Source organism: Marmota flaviventris, chromosome 6 (genome assembly GCF_047511675.1).
Source record: "Marmota flaviventris isolate mMarFla1 chromosome 6, mMarFla1.hap1, whole genome shotgun sequence".
NCBI lineage: Eukaryota > Metazoa > Chordata > Mammalia > Rodentia > Sciuridae > Marmota > Marmota flaviventris.
This window is the reverse complement of record NC_092503.1, coordinates 56,900,215-56,908,587: the sequence shown is the minus strand read 5'-3', so window position 1 is coordinate 56,908,587 and position 8,373 is coordinate 56,900,215.

Genomic DNA, 8,373 nt, shown 5'->3' with positions numbered 1-8,373 from the left:
AGATACCTTGATGCCATCTAGCAGGCATCTCTCTAATAGGCCTGAGCACTTCTATTTTTCTGATATTCTGTATTTTCTGACTTATATGATCACCAAGAGTTGTCTGTATTTGTTTCCAAATTTGAGAATGCCAATTGTAATTATGTAATCTGATTTCATATTATAAAAATCAGTGAAATATTGGTTAAATATTACAAGTTATCTCCATTAAAGGCAAAGATAGGACTACCGTAAAAATCACTACAGGAGAAATCTAATTACAGTATTTAACATTTCAAATACATGGTTGAAGTCTTATGTGGCACTAGGATTGAATAATATGCAATACTTATGAAATAGTGCTACTTTTTTTGCTTGTACAGAAAAACAAATTTATAGTGATAATGCTCATGAAAAATTTAGACATGGAATAATAGTATTTTGTGTAGAAGATATTCAGAAATTGGATGGTTTGGGTTGTTTACATCAGTTTTCCATTTTTTTTAAGAGAGAGAGAGAATTTTTTAATATTTATTTTTTAGTTTTCGGCAGACGCAACATTCTTATTTGTATGTGGTGCTGAGGATAGAACCCAGCGCAGCATGCGTGCCAGGTGAGCATGCTACCGCTTGAGCCACATCCCCAGCCCCAGTTTTCCATTTTAAAAAACACAAACAGCTGTTGACTTTACTTATTAGTAGAAAAAAATGAGGCATTTGTATCTGAATAGTTAACAATTCTGTAGCACTAGAAACAATAATCCAAATTAGATTCATTAGATCTGAGTTAATATTGTATAAGGAAGCTCAATGCTTAGCAAAATGTAATTTTAGACAGCATTATTTAAGATGTGGGACTCTGTTTTGTACACACAAACAAAAGGATTATATGCAAAATGGTTGCATAACTTATCTATCTTTGTTATAAACTGTTCTGCACATCCTAAAATAATTTTGCAATCAGAATTATCAGCCCACTAAGCAGCAAGGAGTTTGTTTTGTTAATTGCTCTAGTTAAACCTAATTACTGTAGGGTGGAGTGACTGTGAAGGGAAGGAAGGCCCTAAAACAGCAGGAGGAATTTTAGAAAGAAGTCCAGTAGAGGGGTGTGCACACAGGTTACAGTGGACAAAAGCAGGCCCCACAAGAACTAGGTGAACATCTTTTGCCTCAAAGATCTGTTAAATTTGTTTTTAGTGAGCAAGCTTATTTTCAAGTGCTGATGTCAGAGGTAGGTTCTTCACTTCCCTGTAGACATTCCCAGTTTTGATGTCTATGGCTTCTGCCCTGGAGCACTTTTTAAGTACCACAAATGAGGGCTGCATAGCTGTATGTGTCCTTTAGAAAAAGAAAAAGAAAACAAGTTTCATTCACAGGTGGGACCAGAGAACCATTTTTAATCCACTCATTTAGTACACATTAATCAATCATCCAATGCACAGGCCAGGCACCTTGCTAGGTGCTAGGTTTTCGAGGATGCCTCCTTTGAGTGCTCTCTGCCACTAGGTAAAAGACTGCAGAGACAGATCCTTTTTCAGTAGGATGGGTTCACTGGTAGAACATGAGCAAAAGAGTGGTCAACATGCAGAAAGGAAGCCTAAGGCCCCCTGTTCTCCAGAGGCACAGCCTGGGTAGAAGCTATGTGTCTACTTCCAAGCCTCACTGTGACCATTAGCCAGCTGCTCTGTAGAAAAACGTGTATTTCAATAACCCGGCACTGTCTGTTGACTTCTATGCTGATGCTTCTTGGCATTCTGAAACTAAAAATGCTTCCAGAAATTCCAGAATCTCATGAATTCATATATAAATTTAATAGGCAAAACAACTTGAAAAAGAATTTCACACATTGTGTTATCATTTGTTTTTGGAAAACCTCTTTTCCAGAGAATGGAGAGACCTTATCACCAGCGAAATTTTTCTTCAAGTCTGGCAGAAACTTCTTATATTAATGTAGACTAGTTATTAATGAAATAGGGTCAATAGGAAATAAACCTTTGATTTGTTTAAATATATTCTGGGTAGACCATCAAGACGAATTGGTGTCACTTGCCTGATGAAGAGAAAATTGGGAAACATTGAGTTAAGCACTGAGGTACCTGTGATTAGTTCTTTCTTGCTGGGTAAATGTGTTTATCTTTTTCCACTGGTATTTATACTAGTTAATGTGTTGCAGCAGATAAATCTACTTCCTGAGTTCATCTTTCAGCTCGTTCTCTTCTCTGTGGAGCTGACAAATGGTTGGAGTTTGACACAGTTTATCAGTTGAGACCCTGCTGGGTGCTGGCCAGCCGCTTGCTTGCTCAGACTACCGCCGAGAAAAAGTGAGTTATCTGCGGGGTTTTTTTGTTTGTTTGTTTCTAGTTCTTCTGTCTAGAGGAGTATGCGTCTTAAGAGACAGACTCATATGACTATGAGAAGTTTTACCTCCCATAGCTTTGAAGTTTTAAGCCCAGAATGGGTTCTTAATCTTTTTCTAGTGGGGTCACTGTGAAATCGCATTAAACGAGACACAATTTTCAATTTTATTCCAAGGCAAAATTAAACATATTGGGTGATGTCATACTTGAAGGGCACTGAAGGTGCCTTACATATGCTAGGCACTGAAAAACATGTTCCCCAAAAGGACTGGAATTCCAGAAACTGTTATTTTTCGTTGTTGTTTTTGTTTTGTTTTGTTTTTTTCCTATGGGTCAAGACAGCCTACAAGGCAAACAGATGCCTTCCTCCTATCAAGTCTTCTCAATTTAACTTCATCCACAGAACTAGAGTTAAACAGTCTGAGGGCCTTAATTTGTCAGTTGGGATCTCTGGAATTTGATTTTTTATATTTTTAAATGGTTGGTGGTGACACATTAAAAGATACTCAGGAGAATATTACAATGCACTCATTACCCAGTTCAACGATTACCAGCTTAAGACCTGGGGTATTTCATCTGTATCCCTACCCAATTCCTGGAGATTTTGAAACAAATGCTCCAAAACATATAATTTCATGTAAATATTTTATATGCATATCTAGAAGGTGAGGATTTCTTTTAACTATAACACTACCACATTATTCGTGACCATTGGGATTACTGTATGTTTTTTAAGGACAGATTATAATCCACTCTTCAGGACACTGAGTGAGAAGTGGAAGAGATGGCTCTGTAGAAATTTTTCAGCATTAAAAATATATCCCAGGAGCCAAGATTGAATTGCAAAAAGGATTTTGCTCCTTTCTAGGTTCTGGAAGGCAGCATGCATATGCAGGCACCAAACTGGCATTTAAAGCTCTGTTGTTCCGACTGAATTATATCCTTGGGGTGCTGGGTGAGAGGGAGCACTTCACTCAGACCAGCTGGTGGTGGCAGCATAATTAGTGAGACGTCAGCCAGCTCCGAATAGAATCACCGAGGCATGTCTCCACACACGTAAGCACACGCATATTTGGCAGCCAGCAGTGATCTAGCAGTTGGATTCTAAGTGTGCCCCGTGCCACTTGTTGAGCCTAATGCAAAGTGCAGTCTAATCACTGATGTGCCCGTGAACATGATTAGCTGTTACCAATTAGCAGACAGTCTAAAGCCCCTGGTGTTACTGGCTTGGATGCAACCTTCTGGTCCACCCTTCAACCTCCTTCCTTCTCCTTTCAAGCTTTGGGGAAGAGGAGAGAAGCAGAAGAGGAAAGAGGGTCCAGATGGGAAGAAAAGAATGCTGAAAAGATCCTGTAGGAAGTAGGTCAGGTACTCTGGAGATTAGAGTAGCTTGCTTCATCCCTGAATGAGGGAGCCAGGGACAAGTAGCATACAATTAGGAGGAATTAGAACAGCAACAAGTAGCTTGGATTTATCAGCTTTAATTGTCTATTGTCAGAACCAAGCTCTCCTCCAGAGGATCATGGTGGCAGTCTACATCCTAATACTTTTAATGGACCTTCATTGTGGGATTAGCTTTCCTAAAGACGGCGCCTGTTCTTTTAAAAGGAGCTGTTGGGGAGTCTGCCTGGAAGACACTGAGCTGTTACTTTCTCTGTGATGGGTCCCATTCTAGGGTAATGCAGTGTTGCCCTTCATCCCCCAGAGGCTCACCTTAAGGGAGAAGATGCCTATTGAGCTATTGAGCATTAATAGGCAGCCTGCTCCCCCCCTCACCCCCCACTGTGTACTTTGAGGAAACAATGGGCTATAGATGGAGACCAGATAAGTTCGGGCTGATAGCTTCAGAATCTCTATACTATCTTCCTGTTAAAAGGGTTCTTGCTTGGCTTATTCATAGAGAGTTTTTCAAAAGATAAGGCGAGTCTATTAAAGGAGGTTTGTTATTATAATGACTGTCTTCTCTCACCTCTTAACCACTCAGGTGAAAAAAGAGGCATGTAAAGGGACCAGTCGCTTTTCTCAAATCCAGGCACTGAATGAGCTGGGTTTGAACATTTTTTTTTTTAATGTCCCCACCAACTAACATTTAACAGGTTCTACAACAGATGTGTCCCCTCTCTCCCCCTTTCCAAACCTACCTGTACCTTTGGCGTGGCAGGTGCTTAACAATGGTGTACGTGAGGACCCAGTGAACTTTGGGTGTTGGGGTTTGAGTGAGTGCTGGCTTTGCTAGATGCCTCAGTAGCAGCCCCGTATGTGAGCTGGCACCTCCGGGGTGCACAGGGTAGGTAAGATCCAGTTAGGTAAGAAAGCCTCCAAGTGCACTTTTTGCTTCTCTTCTCTGGTCTTTAGTTTTCTTAGCAGGAAATGGGGTGTTGTTCTGGATCTGTGGCCCTCAACTCAGGCAGGACACTGGATTCCCTTTGGAGCAGAATGTGTGTGTATTTGTGGGGGTGGGATAGTTCAAATGATCTCATTATTAACCCTTTCAATTCTGCCTTATTCTCTCCTGATTCACTGAGCATACATGAAAAAAAAAAAACAACAACTTGGATTTCCCTTAGAAACGATGAGAAAAAAATTATCAGTCCCATTTTTAATTTAAAAAATACATATATTTCTTCCTTCATTCTTTGGTCAGTATTCTGTGATTTCAGGGAAGCACACTGGGACAGGCAAACCCCACCCAGGCCCTGTGCTGCTCCTGGAAATTGGCCTCCCAGCTTCTGTTTCCGCTCATCTTTCCCTTTCACCTTAGTTGTTAAGCCCACTGGGCCCTCTTTCATCTTGCTCCAATAAAAATGATCCTATCTGCTACCAGACTTTTTATTTCCACCATGGGCCTCCCCTCTTTCAGCTCTCCTCCCACGGAAAGGTGAGAGAACAAACATTTGTCCCACAGTCTTATTGGTGTGGAGGCTACTCTTCCTCCCTGCAAACACCAAGAAAAGAGCAGAGGAAGATCCCTGCTTCAGAGTGTGCACCTGCCCTGCCCCTCTGTCTCCTTTCTTGAGGGGCTCTGCTCTATCTTTTCTTGGTTTAGGTGACCTTTTTTCCACCAAATGTAAGATTATGACATGTATGCTGGACTCAGAAATGATCTCTTTTCCGAAGCCTTTTCAGGAATTAAAATCCTCTTGTGTCTGAACATTCACCATAATAAAAACATAACGAGAAAGAAAAACAAATTTTAGAAACCTACCCTGGCTTTCCTACTAATGCTATGGGGATGGTTGTTGTTGCTGTTGTTATTTGTTAGTGGATGTCAAACTGGATAATTTAAAAATACGTAAATGAATAGATAAGAACACAACCATCTGTCTGAAGGGCCAAAAAGATACCTGGGCGTCATGACACAGGTGGTTTCCAGAACACAAGACCATGGCATGGTCTGGGTTTTCTAAAGGCCTCTGGATAGTGCTTAGCCTATCTTCATTCCTGGCCAGGGAAGGGAACTCAAATTTTGTTCTTCAGTTTACTTAATTTTTGTTTACCTTATTTAGGAAGTCAAAACACTGACCTCATTACAAAACATCCCACAGCACCCCTAGGATCACCATCCCCAAAGTTGGGCCCTGATGTGTTTATCAAAGTTTTGGGGAGGTGAGCTGTGTCATGAGAAGGAAGTCTGTGCTATTTTTAAATGGATTTAACGCATCATTGAAACATATCATACACATATCATACCAGTGACACACACAGCACATTGTCACACAGCATGTGTCATACATACATTCTCTCTCACTCACACACATACTTGCTCTTCTGGTCCAGCTTTTAAAAAGGAAGGCGGTCAAGAAAGCCAAGCCCAGTGACTCCAGTTGAAAGGGCTGTTAAAGTTTAAAAACCAAGTGTCCCTCTAGTTTTCAGCCCGGCTTTGAGACATGTGGGAGGGCTTCAAAGCTACAGTGCCCCTCTTTTAGGTTCAGGCTTACAGTTGGTCCCCAAATGTTTACCAGCATGAGGATGCCTAACTTACAGGAAGTGGGAAATGGGTGTGGGGGGTGAGGGTGGGTGGGTGGATCAGGAGTGGGGAGAAGAGGGTGGGAGGGTGTTCTCTTGATGTGGTTAGCCTGTCATTGACCTTGTTTGGGTATAGCAGGAGTTGAATTAGAAAATGAAAACACGTTTCATCTTGAGTATATTTCATCCCACTTTTTACTTTCCTTAGTAACCAAAGAAAGAAAGAAAAATTTCTTTTCCCCAAGTGGAGTCAGGTCTGCAGATTTGATACTCAATTTCTCTTCATTCTACATCAGTCCCCTTTTCCCCATAGTCATCTGGCCGCCTACTTTGCCATTTCCAACCCACCCAAAGACTGGAGGGGGGAGGGAAACCTAGCCCAGTAGCTGAAGCTGAATTAACATCAGCTTGTGGAGCTGCTGTTATGATGCCATCAAAGGGAACAGATTAGGATTTCTGAGGACAGAGCCACTTGGATCATTCGTGATTTGCTGCTCTTGTGAACACTTTTAATGAGAACCCTGCCTGAGAAATGCTGATTAATAAAGGTAACCGATTTTTTTTTTTGTCAATTTTTTTTTTTTTTTGGTGTTCTGACAGTGAGGGAAATGACATGGTGACTAAAAATGCACCAAGTTATTACTTAGAAACATTCTGAGACTTCAGATTCCTGACAGTGGTAGTCCCAGAGCTCTCTCTGCACAGCTGTACCAGTGCCAACGTCTCCCAGCTTTAGTCAGCGTTCTACATGTGCGCTGCTCTAGTTTTCTGGAAGGGCCTAGTGAAGTTCAGATCAGTGCCTTTCCTCCCCACTTACCAGTTTCATGCTGGATAATAACTAAATATTAAAATATGAACCTGGTTGGTCCTGTTATGAAACCTGCTTCCTTTCCTTTATTCCTTCCTCCTTTTTTGTGTCCTTCATTTGAAATTATATTATTGCTCATCCTTGACCCCTATGATCAGAGTCAAAAGTTGTCTTGGAGGTTTGGGGGGTTTTTTAAGAGTTTTTTCCCCTATCACTTTGAGACAAGAAGCAAACATTGGAAGGATGTGATATTCCAATACTGTGCCTCAAACTTTCTTTTCCTTGAAGTTCCACCGTGGCCTTGTCCAGCTCAGCTGGAGCACCTGGAACTAATTTTAGGGTTGCCTAGCTAAGCCCCACACTGGTATTTGATGTTTGCGTCTTCCCTAGACTCAAGCCCATTTCACCACCTCTGAAGGTGAGTGCAGGCTGATATTAATTAACAGTGAGTTGATTCACTGGCATCTTCCAGTCATTAAAGCAAATATTTGGCTTACTATAGCCCTCTGGAATATTAGTCTTTTTGCCTATCCCTTTACTCCACTGTGGTTGGCTCCCTCACTGGCACTTGCAGGGCATATGTGGTCCCAGAACAGAGTTGGATGCTGAAAGGGAAGTGAAATACTCTTTAATCTGCCAAGGAGACTCTGAGCAGCAGGCCGGCCTTCAGTATGACTACGTTGTTTTTCTGTCCATTGTGGCGCTGACTCAGCATCAGCTAATAAACCCTCTCGAGAAGGCTGGATTTCTCTTGTTTAATTATCATCTTGGAGCTTTCTGAGAGCTCTTAGGAATTGTTCACTCAGTTTTACACCCCTAGCACATCAGCTGGTTTAAAAGCCCTGTTTCCTCTTGGTGCTAGCGTCCCCTCTGGCATAACATGCAATAACAGGTGGACCCACAGCCAGCAGGGAGTATGTGCTACTTATGTCCCCTAGTGGGAATTTAATTGTTCTGTGCTACAGAGATTGTACAAAGATTTCACACACACATACTGTTCTGGCATATATCCTTTTACCTCCTACCCTCCCCACCACCACCAACAACAATAAAATTCTAGGAAAGTTTCCTGAAAGAAAATTTAAAGATAAACAGACTTACCTTTATGATTGAATTGGTTTTTGCTTTGCTTTGTCTCAGTTTCTTTCGGTAAACAAATACTCAAATGTCCACTTCATTGTATGACTAAGTTGGTATCATCAGATTGGGACTGGGTGTGTATATGTGGGGGTGTGTGTGGGTGTGTATGCACACGTGGCATATT